Genomic DNA, 20360 nt, shown 5'->3' with positions numbered 1-20360 from the left:
AAAAAACATCCTCTGATAATATATGCATTGTCTTTGAAACTGATTGTTCCCACGCCAGAGACAACTTTGTTTTGAGCCTCGTCTCAAACGGCGTTAGACAAGAGGACGCCTAAAGAGACTAGGCTCGAAAGAAAGCTGTCTCTGGTGTGGACCAATCAGTTTCAAAGACAATGCATATACTATCAGAGGATGTTTTTGTTGGCATTCTGACCACTAGTATATGTGGTTAATGCAGACATGATTCCTCGTAAAAGGTTTCAGTTTGGTGTTTTAACATCTTAACACCTGATTTATTGCCAGAAAAAAGGGGAAACCCTATTCTCATGTCTTGGTACTGGCAAAGGAGGTCCCATAATGTATCTTCTATAAACTAGTTTCTAAACTATAAACTAGTCTTGTTTGACAAGGTAAGGCCCACTGAGCTATGTAGCTCTTTTTCAGAATCCCTGACCTGGCTATCACAAATGATTGCTCAACGAAGTGGCTTATCATCATGTGGAAATGCGTAGCAGCAGACAAATATTATAAACGCGCGATGTTGATTCTAAATGTGGAGGGAAAAGCCGGAGGACCCAGAGAAAAACGCACGCGACCACGAGGAGAGACACACGCACACCCCAAATGTACAGCAGGCGTCAGGGTTCCGAGGTCGAATCCACGACCTCCTGTATACCAGGCGAGGTAGTTAACATATTCTTAGGTTTTTTCGGTAAAGTCACGTAGGTAAAAAAATTAAATTAATAAAAGTAAAATTTAATTAAAATTATTTACTTGATACAGCAAGCGTGCTGTGACGGTTCCACCTGAAGACGAAAGCTTGTGTTGCCTCCGAAACGTCGTGATTTTTATTTTATTTTACTTTTATTAATTTTTATTTTTTTACCTACGTGACTTTACCGAAAAAACCTAAGAATATGAATACTTGCAGTCACGAAAGCTTCAAATATAGAGGTAGTTAACATATCGCCACTGTGGCGCCCCTGTGAATCGTGCGTCCTGACTCAGTGCCACCTGGCCAACGAGTTACACACCAAGCCAGCTCCATGTTTTGACCCCCCCCGCCCGCCCGCCCGCCGCAGCAGCAGGGAGTGTTCATATGGTGTCGGTGGCCGTGGTTGCGATCCGTGGCTCTCCGAGGGTGCTTCCAAATGCGCGGTTCAACACGAAAACACATCGGAGAGCGAGCAGGCGGTGTCGTTCCGCTAACTTCCACAATGCCCGCCCCTCCCCGCCTTCGCGATCATCGCGATGCATCGGGGCATGCAGTAGGGTTCTGTGACACTTGTTCTAACGGGGTTTGGACTCTGTCCCAAAGTCTGGGTCGCTGGGTGCACTAAATGTCGCACACGGCGTCGTACCCCTATAACCCAACTGGGGCGATCGCTTTTACATTTTCTCGGACCACTGCTCAGAAGTTTTCGAATGGATTGCCAATGAATGCTTAAGGTTTAAGAAGGCCGAAAGCGCCTTTGTGTAAGAGCGAATTTTTTTTTCTTCTAAGGCTCTATTATTGCATGTTAGCTCACGGCCCCGCAAGGCAATGTCCACAACTGTTAGGTCTCATGCTGCATTGTGTCTCGCTGTCACGGGCACGGTCCGTCAGGCCTCCTCTCTTCACACGGGCCGCGTGCTCGAGTGCCGTGAAAATGAAAGGCGCGGTGAAAAAAAATTAAAACGATCTCGGCCCGTCGCAGAAATGACGACTCGTTCAGTCGCGTGTGCACGTACTTTGTTTGCCGCTTTTCATCATCGTTCACCAAAGTAACGAAGACTTCTGGGAGAGCGGTTATATTTGCCGACGTAAAACGTGTTGAAGAGACCAAAAAATATCAGGCCACGTTTGACTTCTCTAAACATCGTCAGCAGTGATTGGCCAAGTAAACAAATGGCAAGGGCAAAAGCCATCCACAAACTCCAGTGGGCCATTGAGGACGTAATGATTTTGCATAAAACAATTATGGCATCTTTATGACAATGATAGTAATGGCCATTTCCGAAGCATAATTATTATGTATTAAACGATTATGACTGGTTTTACGACAATTCTGGTAATGAATGTTATCATCGCCATCACTGTGCCGCCAAGCCAGTATTCTTCTTTGCAAGGCCCTGGGGGCCACTGGCAGCCCATGATGTGCGGCCCTCGACAAAACACAAAGAGTGAAAACACCCCCCATCATCAACATCATCGTGCTGATGTCAAACCCCCAATGGTGTCAAATGTGTGGTGGCCCTCACACTGATGATGTCTGATCGGCGAAAGTGACCCCCCCCCCCTCTGAAAATTAGTGAAGAACGCTGCCCTAAGCAATGCTGACAATCTCCGTAACTTTGTTGCGCGGTTTCTATCCCATTACGTCGCATCTCGAAGTGATTCTAACAAACACTCCGAATGTTGAATTCATTCCGATCGTCAAACGGCAGGGCCGGGGACACCCGTTGCATCTTTAGCGTTCCACGTTCCAGTCGAGACACATGGAGAGCACCTTCGGCCAAGGGAGGGTCCAGAATCAGCCTCCACGAAGCTACAGTCCCGTGGACCTTCCTGCAGCCGCTCGCAGCAGGGGGCAAGCTCCACACATCGAGTGACCTCACCGTCAACGTTTCCACAATCGTCAGAATTGATAACCGGCGCGACAAAATTGTTTCACTCCGGGTAATTACTCCCATACTTTCGGCAAACGCGGCTCAATGTTTGGATCATCTTCCTAAAATACAAAAATACATTTTAAAAAAGTCACGCATCGTCAACTATCGCCCCAGCGTGCATGGACAAGTCAGAGTGTGCGAGTACGTTACACAACGCCGCGGCCTTTGACGAGCATTTCGCCTTTCTCGAGAAAAGGTAGACACATGTTTAAATCTGAATCGTAGGTCCTAACTGGTTGACATACCATGCCCAAGTTTACAATAACAACAAAAAGCATGTCAGGATGATATTCCGAATGTCTCCTCTGTGTGCCGAGTCCTTTCTCAAAGTGGCCCCACATTCGGCTCCGTCCATGATATCGACTCAAAAACTTTGCATCGGATACTCCCAGTTGCATCCAATTGTTCAAAATTGCTTATGCACTTCATTCGCCATCTTCTCCCGCTTCTTGAACCTAGAATTTCCGCAGTAAATAATTTTAAAAACCCATCTCTGACCATGCTAATGATTGCAATGAGAATGTTCATTTCGTTGTAAATCGACTGCTGGACGAAGGCCCTCCACACCGTGTCAATCATGGGGGTTGGTTGTCTGACTCTAACATCGAGTTCACGTTTCATTGGTGCGAGTGGACGATGTGGGGGGGGGGGGGGGGGGAGGTCTCCAGGACTGGTCCACCGTCGTTAGCCGTGGTCGCGAATCGAACTCAGGCGGGTAAATGTCACAGCCCCAGTGCACCCACCACAGCAGCAGCAGCAGCACCTCCACCACCCTGAGTCTCTGCCAATGGCCACAGAACGTCGTTAAAAAGCGTCGCGAAATGACGTCCGAAATCGTGGAGTCGTCCCCCGCAGGAGCGGCTACGAAACGGCACGCGGACGCCGCTCGACTTTGCCATTCCCCTCCTCCCGTCGTCTCTTCCCCCGTGCTCTCATTTCAAGGAACGCGTCTTAACGCTTAAGCATTACAACTTCGAGCGTGCTGCTTGTTGCTAGCCGCTTGGCATGTTTTTGGCGGGGGGGGGGGGGGGCGGGTTCTCGGCAAATCGTGTCTCAAGTCACGCGTGACTCGCCGCTTGCTGGACACTTTAGATGTTGAGCGGCCACAGTTCTGATTGAGCTCACTGCTGCCGCTGCTGCTGTTGTTGCTGCTGCTGTTGCTGCTGCTGCAGAGAAGAAAAAAGTCTGTTCCGTGACTCATCTCCCTGACGTCGCTACCTGCAGACGCAGCCCTCGCTCGCCCTGTCCAACGCCTCGCCACCGCCGCCACCGCCGCTGCCGCTAAGTATTCTGACGCACGATCGAGAGGGCTCTGCTTGCTATCGGCGCGGCGTTACATCTGCTGCCCGGCATTATCGCCTCCTCTACGAAGATCGTATCTATTTAAACTATTAACTTTTTTTTTCTTTTACCAGGTAAGGCCCCACTGAGCTACGTAGCTGTTTTTATTCAGAAGCGACCTGAACATCACAAATGATAGCTCGACGAAGTGGCCTGTCACGTGGACATTTAGAGCATCACATTTAATCTAAACGCGTGACGTTGATTCGCAATGTGGAGGGGAAAAAAACCGGAGGACCCGGAAAGAAATCCACACGACCACGGGGAGAGAGAAAGAGAAACACGCAAACTACACATATATTTGCGTCAGGGGTCGCGATCGGACTCACGACCTCCTGCACACCAGGCGAGGTAGTTAACATCTCGCCATTCAGGCCGTGAAACGGAACCCGGCCCCCTCCTCGGCCGAGCGAGGTCAGACCGCTCGGCCGAGGAGAACGCGATTGACGGAGCCCCGTTCGAACCCGGCACCGGTTAATTCGCATCTTGAGCTGCCCGGCTACTCCCGACCTTCTTGGCCTTTTCATTACCCAGCCCCGCCACACCGAGGCCTGGTGATTGACCTGAGTGAAAGAAAAGGAGGGGGGAACCATACGAACCCTGACCTTTACGTGGAGGTGACCGGGCTTGGATGTGGGTGATGTTGGAGCTCCAGGCAAGCAAGCACCGTGCTACTTGGGGTGGCAGGGTGGCACCTGACCAAATGCCACTGACTATTCTGTGGCGTTTGATCAGGAGCCCACACTTTGCCGTGAGACCCAGTGAAGTCCGGTTGGTTGTTCAAGTTGCCTGTTGAACATTAAAATGACGCACGTGGTGTGCGTTGCCCCTCAACGAGGTGGCTTCTCGTGTGGAAATCTATCGCAGCCAAATACTCTAAATGCGTGTTGTTGATTCTAAATGTGAAGGGGAAACCCCGAAGGACCCGAAAAGTAAATCGACGCGACTACGGGGGAAGAGGACACGCAAACTCCAAATATATAACAGCGGTCATGGTCGGGATCGAACCCACGACCTCCCGTAAACCAGGCGAGGTAGTTAACATCTCGACACCGCGACGCCCCTAAAAGCATCACGTGACTTCCCTCCCACGCGCCTGGGACCCAATCGCCCACCAGATGTGCGTCAGACCTCGACACATTATCTCAAGCTAAGCAGAGTGAGCCTGGTTAGGACTTGGGTATCGGAGACTGGCTGGCAGTACCAGAGGTGTTTTCGGCAAGTGCTACAAGGTGGACATATGGCAGTAGAGTGATTGGTTCTCGAATCTGTGCGTGCAGAGCTTGTGAGTGCTACCCCCTGGTGTGTGTGGTGTACTCCAGTTTCCTTCCCACGTTGAGCCAAACCTCGCGCTCGTGGCACCCTGCCCGCACATTGCCAATGCAGCGCTCTCCTTAAAACGAGTCTTGAGACTCAGCGAGGCCTTGACAGGATCAACAAATGACGTAATGATTCCACCTTTACCAAACACATGCTGTCTCGATTGCTTCTCGCCCGATGGAATTCATAATGATCTGCAGCGATGATACTAATAATTATTAATAACTCTTGTTAATATTATTCTGACGTTTGTTTACCCAGGAAAGTCTTCACGGAAACTCAAGACTCTTTTGCGAAAGGGAGCTTCTAATGATGCTGACAATAATGGTTGTGAATGACGTTACTGCTGCTGATGATGATGATAATAATAATTTGGTAAGATGTTATAAAGTTTTGGTGAATCCGGAGACTCGATTTTTACGAATGGCCGTGCTTTGAAATGTTTGACCAATGAACTCCCGACTGCCTATGTGCTGCGTAGATGTGCAGCAGTCACAGGAGCGAGCGCGCCACAAAAGGGAGCTGCTTCTTATCATCCGGGCGAGCCGACTTTGTCGGTGTCAATTTATAATTGATGCACTTTTTTTCCCCCCCCGTACAAAAATAGGAAGAAAATAAATAACGCTTCCTCCCCCTACGTCTAATGGGCGGTGACACGAGTCGGAGCGTTTCAGACGGCAGCGCTGTGCCGCCGCGCGTTCCAATCGTCGCGGAGCAGAGACGCAAGCCCGAGGCTCGCCGACACCCGCGGATAAAACCCTCGACGACCGACGGACGAGTTCGACTCGCCGCCCGCGGCTGACTTTTAACGTCATCGTTTTGGTGAATTTAAATGAGTCCTGTGGGGTTAAACCGCCGCTCCCGACGCACTGAGCGATGTGGTGAAGAATGGTCAAACAACCCCATCTATTTCGATTTAAAGCTTTCGTGACTGCAGGGATTCATCTTCTCTTCTTGGATCTTTAGGTATTATTAAAACATAATATTATGTTTTATTTTTATTATTTTATTACTTCCCTTCTACGTGACTTTACAGAAAGAACCAAGAAGATGAACCCCATCTATGACTTACACGTAGGAGGCTTTCGCGACCAATATCATCCATAATGCAGGTTTTTGTTGCGTTAGATCGCGTAAATATATAAATGTGTCGTTAAACCCGCCACCACCCGACACAGCCAACTAGTAAGGGTTGTCACGCAAACAGAACGTGCCAATTCGTCACTGGTACAGCACACCGGTGTGTTGGAGAGCTTGGCTGTACTAGTGACGATTTGGCACGTTCTGTTCACGTGACCACCCTTACTAATTGTCTGTGTCGGGTGGTGGCGGGTTTTAACGACACATTTATATATCTTACGCGATCTAACCAAACCAAAAACCTCTATTATGGATCCATCTATGGCGTGGTGGGGTGAGGGGGGGGGCTGGGGTGGTGGTGGAGGGGGGGGGGCTATAATCCAGCGGTGAAACAACCAAGGACCGTAAAAAGGAATATTTATTGCGAGTCCTCAATCTAATCGCACATTCTGAACGCGATCTCACCGCACATCTCGGATGACGCGCACCTTGTCCGAGACGTGCTCGAGAACGCGTTTCGTGTCGTGCGATCTTCGCCTTGACAGCCCCGGAGGAGGTCTCTTGCCTTGCAAACGACACCCACAGCTGCAATGGATCGCTATGCCACAGCTGGTTGACAATAAAGGAGCTGTGACTGACGGAACATTCTTCTTTTTTTGCGCATCGCTCACGCACGAAACTTCTGCAGAGACAAAGGTCCCCCCAACCCCCGTATAGCCTCTGCATTGGTTGTTGGGGCAAGTGCTCTCAACTAGCACCCCAACCCTCACCCCCATCCCCCAACGAGTTTGTGGTGTGGTTGACACTGCGCCCTCAACCCGTCCACCTTTGTCTCCCGGCGATGTTGAGACACCGCAGAATGGTGAAGGCTTCAGCTGACCTACTACTGGAGGGCCCAAGATGCGGCCTCAGTTATCTGCCACTGATGGTGTCCGTGGCCGGGAATCGAACTCCGGGAAGTCGGCGGTCGTAGCGCAGTGCGCTAACCAGGACACGAACCAATCCCCACGTACTATAAACAAAGACAAAGATCCCCCGTATAGCCTGCACAGACTGTTGGGGCAAGTGCTGTTAGCGAGCACCTTTGAAGGCCGGCACGGCACACGAGGGGGTGGGTGGCCAACACCACGCCCGACCGCCTTTGTCTCCCGAGTGGCGATGTTTACGCATCGCACCAAGTACTCATTCGAGGCTGAGTCGTTCTAGGGGAGGTCCAGGACCGGTTAAAATAATCGTCAGTGGTGTTTGCCGTGAGTGGGAATCGAACTCGTGTCGCCGGGTTCGTAGCGCAGCGCGCTAACCACTACACTACCGCTCCCCACTATAAACACCCATACACGCACACACACACACGCAAATGTGTGTGTGTGTGTGTACGGTAGTGGCCACCCGCCCCCGCGTGTGCCGTGTCGGCCTTCATCGGTGCTACTCGCTAACAGCACTTGCCCCAACAGTCGGTTGGGGCTGCCACAGGGGAACTTTGTCTTTGACATCGTGGATGTTCGCACATCGCGTCCGTGTGGAAACTCGGAGGCGGGCGCCGTAAATTCAATTCTGTCCTGCGACTCAAGTCCAGGTAAGGGCACACACGCAACCCGAGGCCATGCCGCAGTGTAATCACTCGTGGGCAGCACAGGCAGCAGGAGGCAGCACCACAGGGATAACTACCTGCAGCCACTGCAACAATGTGTGCGAGCTTGGTCTCTACGAGGTTCTGGCGGTGAATTGCCTATCGGGATATGCGCGTGTGCATGTGCCCGTGTGTGAATGCGTGGCGTGTGTGTGCGTAGCGTGTGTGTGAATGCGTGGCATGTGTGTGTGAATGCGTGGCGTCTGTGCGTGTGCGTGAATGCGTGGCGTGTGTGTGTGTGCGTAGTGTGTGTGTGTGTGCATGTGCCCGTGTGTGAATGCGTGGCATGTGTGTGAGTGTGTGCGTGAATGCGTGGCGTGTGTGTGCGTGGGTGTGTGTGTGTGCATGTGCCCGTGTGTCAATGCGTGGCATGTGTGTGAGTGTGTGCGTGTGTGTAAATGCGTGGCGTGTGTGTGAGTGTGTGTGTATGTGAGTACGTGCTTCTGTGCATGTGTGTACCAGTTTGTGTGTGTGTGTATAATGTGGGGAGTGGTGGCGCAGCGGTTAGCGCACTGCGCAAACGAACCCGGCCAACAGCAGTGACGATTATCTGATTCTGTCCTGGGCCTCCCCTAGATCGACTCAGCCTCAATTAAGAACCTGGTGCGGTGTGTAAACATCACTTCTGGGGAGACAAAGGCGGTCGGGCGTGGTGTTGGCCACCCACCCCCTCGTGTGCCGTGCCGGCCTGCATAGGTGCTCGCTAACAGCACTTGCCCCAACAGTCTGTTAAGGCTACACGGGGGATCTTTGTCTTTGCGTGTATATGCTCAGCCACCGCATGCACAAGCAGCTTCTGTGTGGCGGATAAGACGGGCTTAACCGGCGCAGCCAACGCTGACGAAGAGATGGAGCTGGTGCGGTACAGGAGGATGTGGAGCTGAGTGGATGATGACTGGTACCAGCGGTGTCAAGATCGGCCTCTGCGGAGGAGGCTACTGGGCAGTTGGAAGCAGTCGCCCGACAATAATAGCGGAGGTCAGAGTAGCGACGCTCACAATAACGAGCGGAGCGCCCGGGCGGATAAAACGCAGCGAGTTGGCACACACAGCGGGAAGCATAGGTGGTGCATCTGGCAATCATCTCAGTCAACCCACAACACCTGGGTCTGTCCCGTGACCTCGTGACAGCGAGTCTTCCACCCCACACGTGGCCTCAAGGTGCACCTAGCCTGGCACGAGCGGCGCGGTGACGTCACCGCGACTGAGTGACGAACGGCGACTGCTGTGCGTCTATGCGTGCGCACTCTTTTGCGTTTGTACGCGTGTCGAGTGTGTGTGCACGCGTGGGTGCCTCCGTCTTCGCGCGTGTGTGTGTGCGCACACGAGTAGTACACGTGACAAACGCGCCTGTGCGCGTACAAATGTATACGAGTGCGCGCGTGTACGTGTGTGTGTGCGTGTGCACACGTGTGTATGCACACACACACGTACAGCGGGTTAAAGCTACGAACCGCGGCGACTCGAGTTCAATTCGCGCTCACGGCCAGCGCCAGTGACGACTGTCTGAACCGGTCCTGGGTGAACCTCCCCCTAGGTTCCACTCAGCCGCAAATGAGAACCTGGCGCGATGGGAAATGCATCGCCACCGGGGTGACAAAGGCGGTCGGGCATCGATTCTGGCCACAATGCCCCTCGGTGTGCCGAGCCGACCTTCATAGGTGCTCGCTAACAACACTTGCCCCAACATTCTGGCAAGGCTATACAGGAGGGGGGGCGAGATCTTGATCTTTGTGTGCTAATATGTACGCGTGGAGCGTGTGCGGTCGCCTAAATCCTGGGGCTAAGTGTTCCCCGCGATAGACATGGGCACGTGATGTGTTTCTTAATTATCGCGTTTCAACCACAGAGTCCTGCCTCTAAACATTCCTGCCACCGCGGCGCGCACGCACACGCACGGACACGCACGTAAACACACGTACACACACGTACACACAAAGGCACAGACTCACACACACACACACACGTGTGTGTGGACACACGTGCATACGCACGCGTACACACACATGGTCATACGCATACACGTAAGCACACGCAAGCTCGCACGTAGTTACACGCATGCATACACACGCGTGAACACATGCACGCGCATATACAATTATATTTGCACGAACACACACACCTACATGTACATTAGCATATCCGATGTACGCGCACACACACACGAACACACGCGTATATGCACATGCATGCACCCACATAGACACACACACGTGCATGGACACGTATACACGCACACGTACAACACACAGATGCACACGTGCATGCAAACACGTGTACACCCGCGCGTACACGTTACACCCGTGCATTGCAAATGCGAAGAAAATCCATCCTAACAATAGCGTTGCTGAGTGATTCAAGGGGAGAAGAAAAAACCACGTAGAATTCAATTACAATGTTTAAACAAATAGACGCACACACGTACACACACGTACACGCGCGTACACACACGTACACGCGCGGCGCTCAGGCTGTGCGCAACATTTGAAAAGGAGAGAGGCGAGGCAGGAACAAATACCGCTATGAGATAACGCAAATACAAAGATCCCCCGTCTAGCCTTAACAGACTGTTGGGGCAAGTGCTGTTAGCGAGCACCTATGAAGGCCGGCAGGGCACCGGACGGGGTGGGTGGCCAACACCACGCCCGGCCGCCTTTGTCTCCCCCAGCGGCGATGTTTAGACACCGCGCGCCAGGTGCTCATTCGAGGCCGAGTCGACCTAGGCGAAGCCCACGACCGGTTCAGGGATCATCGTCGCAGCCGTTGGTGGCCGTGGGCGGGAATCGAACTCGGGTGAACCGCCGTGTTCGTAGCGCTAAATCGCTCCACGACCGGCTCCCACCACCCCCCTCCCTTGCTACACGCATCACACTCACCCACACTCACCCACACACGCACGCACAGGCGCGCGCGACTATAATCCGCCGGCTAATATATTCCGGGCTTGCATCGCATCAATGCCACGCGGCGTCGTGCAGACTGCGCGCCGCGCAGGTAAATGAGCGCGCTGCCTAGGGTGGGGGGGTGTGGGGTTGGGTAGGGGGTGGGTGGGTGGGATGGGTGATTTGGAGGGGAATATTTTTTATATTGTTTAATATATATCCTGCTCACCGGCGTCTCGCTGATGGCGGTTGCCATCGTGTGTCTCCGGTATTAATTAGTATGACGCGCGGGCAGGCAAACGGGGGTAGAGGGCGGGGGGGGGGGCTTCGATTCCACAACCCCCCCCGGCACCCCCCCACGCAAGCCACAGACACCCGCACCAACCTCCTCTCGCTCCATCGGCTGCTCGCAGGGGCGCACGCTACAATGAAGATGAGCTCCGTGTACGGGTGGCGTTACATATGCAAGAGGCTACGCGCGACGGGTCGGACACACGCACGCACACACGCACAGACACACGCACACACACACGCACGCACAGACACACGCACACACACACGCACACACACACGCACACACGCACAGACACACGCACACGCACGCACACACGCACACAGACACACGCACAGACACACGCCCACGCACGCACACACGCACGCACGCACCCACGCATAGACACACGCACGCGCACACGCACGCGCACACACACACGCACAGACACAAGCACACACACACGCACAGACACACGCACACACACGCACACACACACGCACAGACACACGCACACACACGCACACACACACACACGCACACACACACGCACACACACGCACACAGACACACGCACACACACCCGGCGCGCGCACACGCCCGTTCCGTCGCGCGCACGCACGCAGGGACACACGTGTACAGACGCGCGTGTAGGATACAGGCAGACCGGCGGCACGTACGCTCACGCGCACAGAGAGATGTGCCTGAGCACGCACATGTTCTCGCACGCGCATATGCACGCGTGTTACCGCACTGAGGCGAGAGAGACGGGCGGGCAGACACACGCGGACACACGCAGACACACGCGCGCACACCCGTGCGTGTATTTGCAGGCGAGGGTATCCGTAGAATGACACGTTCACTCACGCCGAGATACACACGGACAGACGCGTACGCTCAGATGTCCACAGGCATGCACAGACAGACGCGTGCGTTCAATCAGAGGTACCTGGATATGCACCCCACACGCACACACGTGTAAGTACACACGTGTATGTACACACACGTGTACACACACGTGTACACATCCACCACGCTTGCGGGGTAAGCGAGCGAGCAGCGACGTGGAAGCGCAAAGCGAATTAAACCGAGAGAGAGAGAGCGAGCGAGCGAGAGGAGAGAAAAAAATCCATTACCGTCACACAAAAAACCCCCACATCGGGCATCGGAGCCGGCATCGGAGACGGCCGTGCGAGAGCCGCAAAGAGATCGAAATAGCACGAGAGAGAGAGAGAGAGAGCGCGAACGCGAGCGAGCGAGAGAGATAAGGAGAGAGACAGAGGGATGGTAGCCTGACCTCTTGCATGGGTGCGTGCGGGGATGCGCAGGGCAGGAATCTTCGCTGGTGGTGGTGGTTGGGTGGCTTGCTCGCTCTCTCTCCTCTCCCGCTTGCTCTCTCGTCTCTCTCCTTCTCCCTTGGGCGCGCTCTCTCTCTCTTCTCTCTCTCTCTCTTGTGTGCGTGCTCCTAGGGTCCCTCCTCAGCCGCCCTCTCCAGCGTCCGTGCGCTCCCTCGGCAGTGCGCCTCCTCGGTTCCACCGCAAATAAAAACCCGCAGCGAGGATTAATCCACCACGGCCGGCGATCGCGAACGGTGGAGGGAGGAGGAGGAGGAGGGAGCACGGCTCGGCGCACCCAGCGTAGCGCGTGGCTACGAATGCGACGATGATGCCGCGCCGCCGATGCTGATTACGGTGGTGGTAGTGATGAGATGAGATGGTGTCGGCACTGACAACGGTGACGACGGACGACGACGATGAACGATGGAGCAGGTGTACAAAACAAACGGGTTTTTTTTGGTTGTTGAAAATATATGTTGCGAATATTAATCAATATGAGATAACGAAGGAAAGACCGTGATGGGCGACGCGTTTTCCCCCAACAATTAATGCGTTCTTGATGAGGCGCTAATGGAGACGTTTCGTGTTCGCGAGCGCGCCGCGCATTAGCAGGGATGCCAGTGCTCGCAGAGCCGGGCTCCCGGCGACCAATGAGCGGACGTCCTCTTCCAGTGACGCCAGCATGAACATCGTGGCCACCACCACCACCACAGCGAAGAGGCCTCCTCCTGCTCTTCCTGCTCTTCTTCCTCCTCCTGCTTTCTCTTCTTCCTCCCTCCCTCCCTCGCCCTCCCCACCGCTCCTGCCTTCTCCGACCGCTCTTGGTTCCGTCGGAGCGAAGCGAGACTCCGGCTGCAGCACGCGGCGGCACCACGAACTCGCCTCGCCCGGCGCCCGCCCGGCGCAGTCTCCTCCTCCTCTCCCACCCCCCACCCCACCTCCCTGCAAATCAACCCCCTCCCCCATCGTCCTCCCCCCGCCTCCCCCCCCATCATAGTCCCCTAGCTTCCCCTTTCCTCTCCCCCTCTCCATCACCACCCCTTATCCACCACCCCCACCTCATCCACGACTCCAGACACCGAAGATCAGCCCGAGCATTTAAAAATTCATCACAGCGTGGCCGTGTCTGTTGGCTTGTAGGTGCCGTGCTCTATGTATATTTTTGGGTAAGGGGGGGTGCGTGGGGGGGGGCAGGGAGGAGGGGAGGGGAGTGCTGTCCGCTCGCTTGCCCAATGCACGCTTGTGTAATTTTCTCGCGATGGGGTGTTTGGGATAGCTCCAACCCTTGCAGGCAGTCAGATGCCTGCCTGCCTGCCATAGGCGCGCTCCGCTTGGCGCGCGCGCGCGCCGCGTGAGAAATGGTGATGCCGTGCCGCGTACGTTGTTTGTGGGGAAATTAATAGACCTGTCTTTACATTATTATTGCGGCTGTCAAAATCGGCGAGATTTTTATTCAATATTCTTACCGCTTATTTTTTTTTTACTCTTGCGCTAAGAGCAACCACGCTAACAGCGGCCTGCAATCCACTTTTACGCAAACGTACGACTGTACCCATCTAACCATCATCATCATCATCATTGCATCACCGTCGTGATCACCACCACCACTATCATCATCGTCACCATCTGCATCGTGGCTACTATAATCATATCAGCAACAGCAGCAGCACCTTCGCTCTGAATCGGCAGCAAGCGAACGTCGTTATTGTGGACAGCAAAGGCGAAGTTAAGAAGAACATCGCTGGATCGTCGGAGGGCCATCAACATCTCTCGTCGACCCGTTGGCTTGTGTTTTAGTTTATTTACACAGAGATACGAAATAAAATATATGCGTGCGCGTAAGAATGTATTTTAAGCAAGACGGAATGGCTAGGACGCGAGCGGACACGTGACACGACTAGGCTGTGGATTTCGTGTGAAACGGAACATCTCTTGAGTCGCCGTGGCCCCCGAGGTGACAGCACCACACCAGGTGACAGCTACGAAATACGTTTGACATCCGAGCGCAGAATATTTTCTTGGGCCATGTAACAAACGCAACACATTGGTCAATAACACTCGCCCTACGAGTACATATATATAGGCATTGTTTGGTCGGACAATGCATATTCTTCACAGCAAAGATCGTACAACAGAAGGACCATCGCCCGAAACGTCGCCTGTTAATTGTTTCCTGTGAGGGCGGCGCAATTGACACATTAGTGTCGAGGGGGTAGGAATCTTTTGTTTGTTTTGTAACGTGTGCTTGTGCACCACTGCTAACGCAGAGCCGCAGCGAAATGTTTGATTCTGGGCAATAAAGCTCCGTCGACGCTTCCACGCGATACGCCGTCACACCAGGCCTGTGCGGCAATTTGCTAAAGTATGCTGCTGCTGTTGCTGCTGTACGTCTAATTCATTATAACAATTTACAGCGTCTTGTCAATCCACTACTGGATGAAGACCTCTCCCCACGCCCTGTCGGTCACGGGGGGTTGTTGTGGTCATACTTCACCACGCTGGTCAGTCCGCGTTGGTGATGGGTAGGGGGGAGGAACGAGTTGGTGGGGGGGGGGGGGGTGCAAGATCAGTTCAGACATCACTCGCCACTTAGGTTAGCCGTGTTCGGGATTCGAACTCAGGTGCGCCAAATTCGCATCGCAGCGCTGCTCAGAAACCCAACAACAATAATTACAACGCGACCGCCGCTCCTCCCGCACGTGCACGCGCAGACACCCACGTAGCTCAATGTCCAATGCGTCTCGATGAGATTGACGCTGTTAAACAATGCAGCCGAAATGTCGCGCCGGGCGTTACGCGTAGCGGGCGAACGGCGGAGTTGGCACGACCACCCCCCCCCCCCCCCGTGCAAACGACGCGACGCGCATGGGCGACAGTCGTCGTCCAGTCGCCGCAGAGAAGGGCCGCGCTCGCGTTCAGCATCTCGCACGGAAGATAAACACGCGCACCTACCAGACACTTACGCTCGCGTCGATTGGGTGAACGCGATGCCGGAGAGGGCAATGTCCAACAAAGCTCGCGCCCAGGCTCTGAGCGGCCCCGGCTACGTGTGTGTGTCCGCGCGCGTCTGTGTGTGTGCAAAGGGCGAATACTATAGTGGGGAGCGGTAGTGTAGCGGTTGGCGTTACGCTGCGCTACGAACCTGGCGACCCGAGTTCGTATCTCGCTCACGGCCACCGAAGCCAGTCACGTTCATACATCTGAACAGATCTTAGGCCATTGCTTGGCCGAGTCGGCTTCAATTGAGTACCTGGTGCGATGCGTAAACATCGCCACTAGGGAGACAAAGGCGGCCGGGCGTGGCCTTGGCCAATATGGCTTGTCGCTACAGTCTGTTCAGGCGATACAGGGGGGATCTTTGTCTTTTATCGGGCGACAAAATCGCTCCTTTGCGTGACAGCATTTTCCCCCCGCGCTGTGTCGGGCAGAATTTTAAACACCACTCCGCGTTGCGTGACCGCGGTCGCCAACTTCAGATGTCGGCGTCCCTTCTCCCTCCTCCGCATTCAAAAGTGCCGCTGCGTATCGCATGAAAGCGATGATGCACCGCGACTTGTGTTAAATGCCAAGTGGCGGTCACGCTCTGCAAGCTAATCAATTGCTAAAAATAAATAAAAGAAAATAATAATGACATGGTGGAGGGTGGGTGGGTGGGTGGGAGTGGAGTTTGCCATAGGAACACGGTGTGAATACTACTGCGTCTGTTGGGGGGGGAGGGACTGGGTGTGGAGCGGTGGCGCAGTGGTTAGCGCAGTGCGCTATGGACCCACAGCGACATGAGTTGCAGTCCCGGCTACGGCGAATATTAGTAGCGAGTGAGATGTCAGACACGGTCCTAGCCCTGTCCCACTCTCTGCCTTCACCACCTCGCACTGACCAGTGCCTTTCCTAGCCACGCGAGATAATGTAGTAATGAGCTTGCGTGTATTATTATTAATAAAAGTGATGCTTTACAGCCGCTTGCTATTCCAGCGCTGTCTGGATGCCTCCCCACACCGTGTCGTTCGTCAGGGTTCAGATATCATCACTTCGTCACTGACGAGAAGCCGCGGTCGAGAGTCGAACTCTGGGGGTCTCGTGACGCAGTGCGCTAACCACTGCGCCACCGCTCAGTGAAAAGGAGAATTCACTTCAGACTCAACTTGCATTTCCCGCATTCGCGCAAAATCCGCGACATGGACGTGTCAGCCTGCTGCCGCTCGACCGCGTGGCGGCAAGCGATGAATGCGTACCCTGCGCCTAGGCCTTGGCAAGGTAAGGTAATTGTACCCTTTTTACCGGGTAAAGGGTAAAAGGTAAAGGGTAAAGGTGTCGACATGCCAAGGGGTAAGGGTAAAGGGTAGGGTAAAGGTATGCTCGTTGCTTTTTTCCTTTTACCTTACCTGCTAAAGGGTAAAAGGTAAGGGTAGAGTGATTGTATTGTGATAAGGTAAAAGGTAGGGTAAAGGTAGGCTCATTGTTTTTACACTTTTACCTTACCTTGCCGAAGCCTACGTGTGCCCACGCACTGAACCGGTTTGCTCGGAGTTGAGGGTTCAATCCCTGTTTCCTCTGGCGACTCAATGTGTACGCGGTGGCCTGGGCAATGCGCTGTGACTTGGATCTCGGTCACTCGTGCAAATGTGCCTTTGCCCTGGTGTCTGGAGTTCTCCCTCGTGGTTAAACAAAAATAAACGTGACCCTTGAGATGTTACCGATCGCCTGACGTTATTTACGTGAAATATCAACGGTATGACCCGGCGCTTTGAGGGCAAGGGTTGGTAGGTCGCGTAGAGATTTGTGTAATTACAAGTCACCTCCCCTTCCCCACCCCACGGTGGCGGGATGACTGCACGTCTTTAAACGGTCTTGATTCTGGACATCTGTCAAAACAAGAGCTTTATATTTCGATTTTAAGCTTTCGTGACTGCAGGGATTCATCTTCTTGGTTATTTCGGTAAAGTCACGTAGAAGGGAAATAATAAAATAATAAAACATAAGAATAAAAATACAAAATAAGACAGCGTCTGTCTTTCCGACAGACCTGTTCTTCACCTGAGGACGGCTGCTTGCGTTGTGGCCGAAACGTCGTGAGAATTGTATTTTATGATGTTTTATTTTTATTATTTTATTATTTCCCTTCTACGTGACTTTACCGAAAGAACCAAGAAGAACAGCTTCATAGCTCATCGGATTCCTCCAGTATACATTATTTTATTATATTTGGGGATGGGGAGAGTGCACCTACTTCGGCATCACGAAGACACGAGGTGAGACCACATTGTGTCCACGTGTCCATTGCGGAAGTTTGCTTTGCAGGATGATTTGACAGAAGGAAGGAAGCGATGGCGAGGTGTGGGGGTGGCATCGACCAAATGATGGACCGTTGTGTGTGTGTGTGTGACCTTTTTTGTAAATGTCATATTGAGTGACTCCCAGCCGCCCAGAGCAGAGCTGCCTCTCAGTTGGGGGCACATTGAGAGATGGTGAGATGTTAACTACCTCGCCTGGTATGCAGGAGGTCGTGGGTTTGATCCCGACCCTCACGCCTGTTGTATATTTGGAGTTTCACCTTCTTCCCGTGGCTGCGTGGTTTTTCTTCCGCTCCTCCAGGTTTTCCCTCCATATTCATACTTGGCCGCTATAAATTTCCACATCGATAAGCCACTTCGTCGAGCTATCATTTGTGGCCAGGTCGCTACATAGCTCAGTGGGCCTTAACTGGTAAAATAAAAGTTCAGTCATTTAAATCTACTGGATGTGGCCATGTGGAGGCTGTGGGTTCGTGAAACCGTCTGCGCGTGCCTTTGAGGGCCACGTGCTTGCTGAGTTCTCAACGGGCACTCCGATTCCTTACCAGCGGAAGCGTGAACACATGTACCAAGTAAATTTGTTATGATACTCGTGAATAATAATAATAACAACGTGTAACTCTTTGTCAATCCACTTCTGCATGAAGGCCTCCCCTCCACGCCCCGTCGGTTATATGCGGGGTTGTTTGACCATACTTCCCCACGCTGGTCAGTGCGGGTTGATCAAGGTGGGTAGGTGGGTGAGTTGGTGTTACACGCAGCAGCGGTTCACACATCGCTCGCCGCTCGCGTTAACCGTGGCCTAGACTCGAACTCGGTGGGCAGACCGTGTCGGGAGCGCAGCGCGCCGCTTCGATGTCGCGGCGCTAACCGCTCCACCTTAATAACCAACTAAATCGTAAATAATGATGATGAAAAAAAATGTTGACAGAACCCGCGCGGAGATTAAGTGGCTTCGGTCATCCGCGTTCCCTTTGCAAGAGAGATCACGCTTCGTCAATGGGACCTCACCTGGTGAAACAGAGGGCGCTGATGGATTGATGGAGTGATTGATTGATTCGGACACACGCGTTTGGCGGGTGGGGGGTGGGGGAGATTCCTCGCTCTCCGTAGCTTCATAATTTACTGCAAACTTCGTTCGGGGGCTTGCGCTGCACACGTCCCGGACAACGTCAGCGATGAGCTTGCGACTCGGAGCCCTTCCTTCCTCACCTTGGACATCGCTTCCGAGTCGCGCTGACTCCGATCGCCGCGGGTGTTGGCACGTGACTAGGAGTTAAGCCCCGGTGAGAGCGAGACACGTGCTGCTCGCGGTGTGACGGGCGCAGACGTCTTTTCTGTTGTTGTTGTTGTTGACGTTGTTGTTGTCATTGTTGTTGACGTTGTTGTTGTTGTTGTTGTCATTGTTGTTATTTACTACCGCGCCGCTGGTAGACTGGAGTAGTCGTCACTCTTACTCGTAAGGCTAGGGAAGACCGATACGGTATACTGATGTGGTGTGCCGGGTGTTGAGACATTTCCTTGTCTCGCCCCCCCCCCCACGGCGCATCGCGGGTTCCATCCCCGGCCTCAGCTGTACGTCAGTGGCAGGTTGCACGGCACATTCGCGTTGCTGGCGCGGTGTGTTCGCGGCCTCAAGAAGGCGTCAGGCGAGACAAAGGCGACCGGTGGAGGCGTGGTGCTGGCCACACGAACTCCTCCGTGTCCGCCCTGACAGAGCCTAATAAGCGCTCGCAAACAGCACTTGCCGGAACAGTCGATAAGGAGATCTCCGCATGAGAATATATTAGTCTCCCCCATGGAGGAGGTGTGTGTAAACTGACACGTGCACGTGTGACATTCTGCATTGGGAACTACCCTGGAAAAGTAGGATAGATAGAGGAGGGTAAAGAGGTGATGATGATGATGATGGGGAGGATGATGATCTGATGTCAAGCTTGGGAAGAAACACGCTCGGTAGATCTTCTCGCAGCAGAAGCATCATCAGCAGTAGCAAAGTCAGCAGTAGCATCACCACCATCAGAAGCATCATCAGCAGTAGCAAAGTCAGCAGTAGCATCACCACCATCAGAAGCATCATCAGCAGTAGCACAGTCAGCAGTAGCATCACCACCATCAGAAGCATCATCAGCAGTAGCACAGTCAGCAGTAGCATTACCACCATCAGAAGCATCATCAGCAGTAGCACAGTCAGCAGTAGCATCACCACCATCAGAAGCATCATCAGCAGTAGCACAGTCAGCAGTAGCATTACCACCATCAGAAGCATCATCAGCAGTAGCACAGTCAGCAGTAGCATCACCACCATCAGAAGCATCATCAGCAGTAGCACAGTCAGCAGTAGCATTACCACCATCAGAAGCATCATCAGCAGTAGCACAGTCAGCAGTAGCATCACCACCATCAGAAGCATCATCAGCAGTAGCAAAGTCAGCAGTAGCATTACTACCATCAGAAGCATCATCAGCAGTACCATCATCAGTAGCATCATCAGAAGTACCATTAACAGCAGTAGCATCATCAGCAGTAGCATCATTATCAGTAGCATCATCAGAAGAAG

General features: G+C 53.3%; 1 protein-coding gene across 2 annotated transcripts in view; it reads right to left on the bottom strand.

The window, feature by feature from the left end:
- Nucleotides 1-12888, bottom strand: part of TMEM266 (transmembrane protein 266) — a 238300-nt gene extending 225412 nt beyond the window's left edge. For both annotated transcript variants that reach the window (XM_078854911.1, XM_078854913.1), the window contains exon 1: nt 12470-12888. The gene's annotated coding sequence lies outside the window, so the exon portion shown is untranslated. The remainder of the gene's footprint in view (nt 1-12469) is intronic.
- Nucleotides 12889-20360: the final 7472 nt, after the last annotated feature.

The sequence above is a fragment of the Lampetra fluviatilis genome, chromosome 3, assembly GCF_964198595.1.
Source record: "Lampetra fluviatilis chromosome 3, kcLamFluv1.1, whole genome shotgun sequence".
NCBI lineage: Eukaryota > Metazoa > Chordata > Hyperoartia > Petromyzontiformes > Petromyzontidae > Lampetra > Lampetra fluviatilis.
The sequence above is the reverse complement of the archived record's forward strand: the minus strand, read 5'-3'. Positions and strand labels throughout refer to the sequence as shown.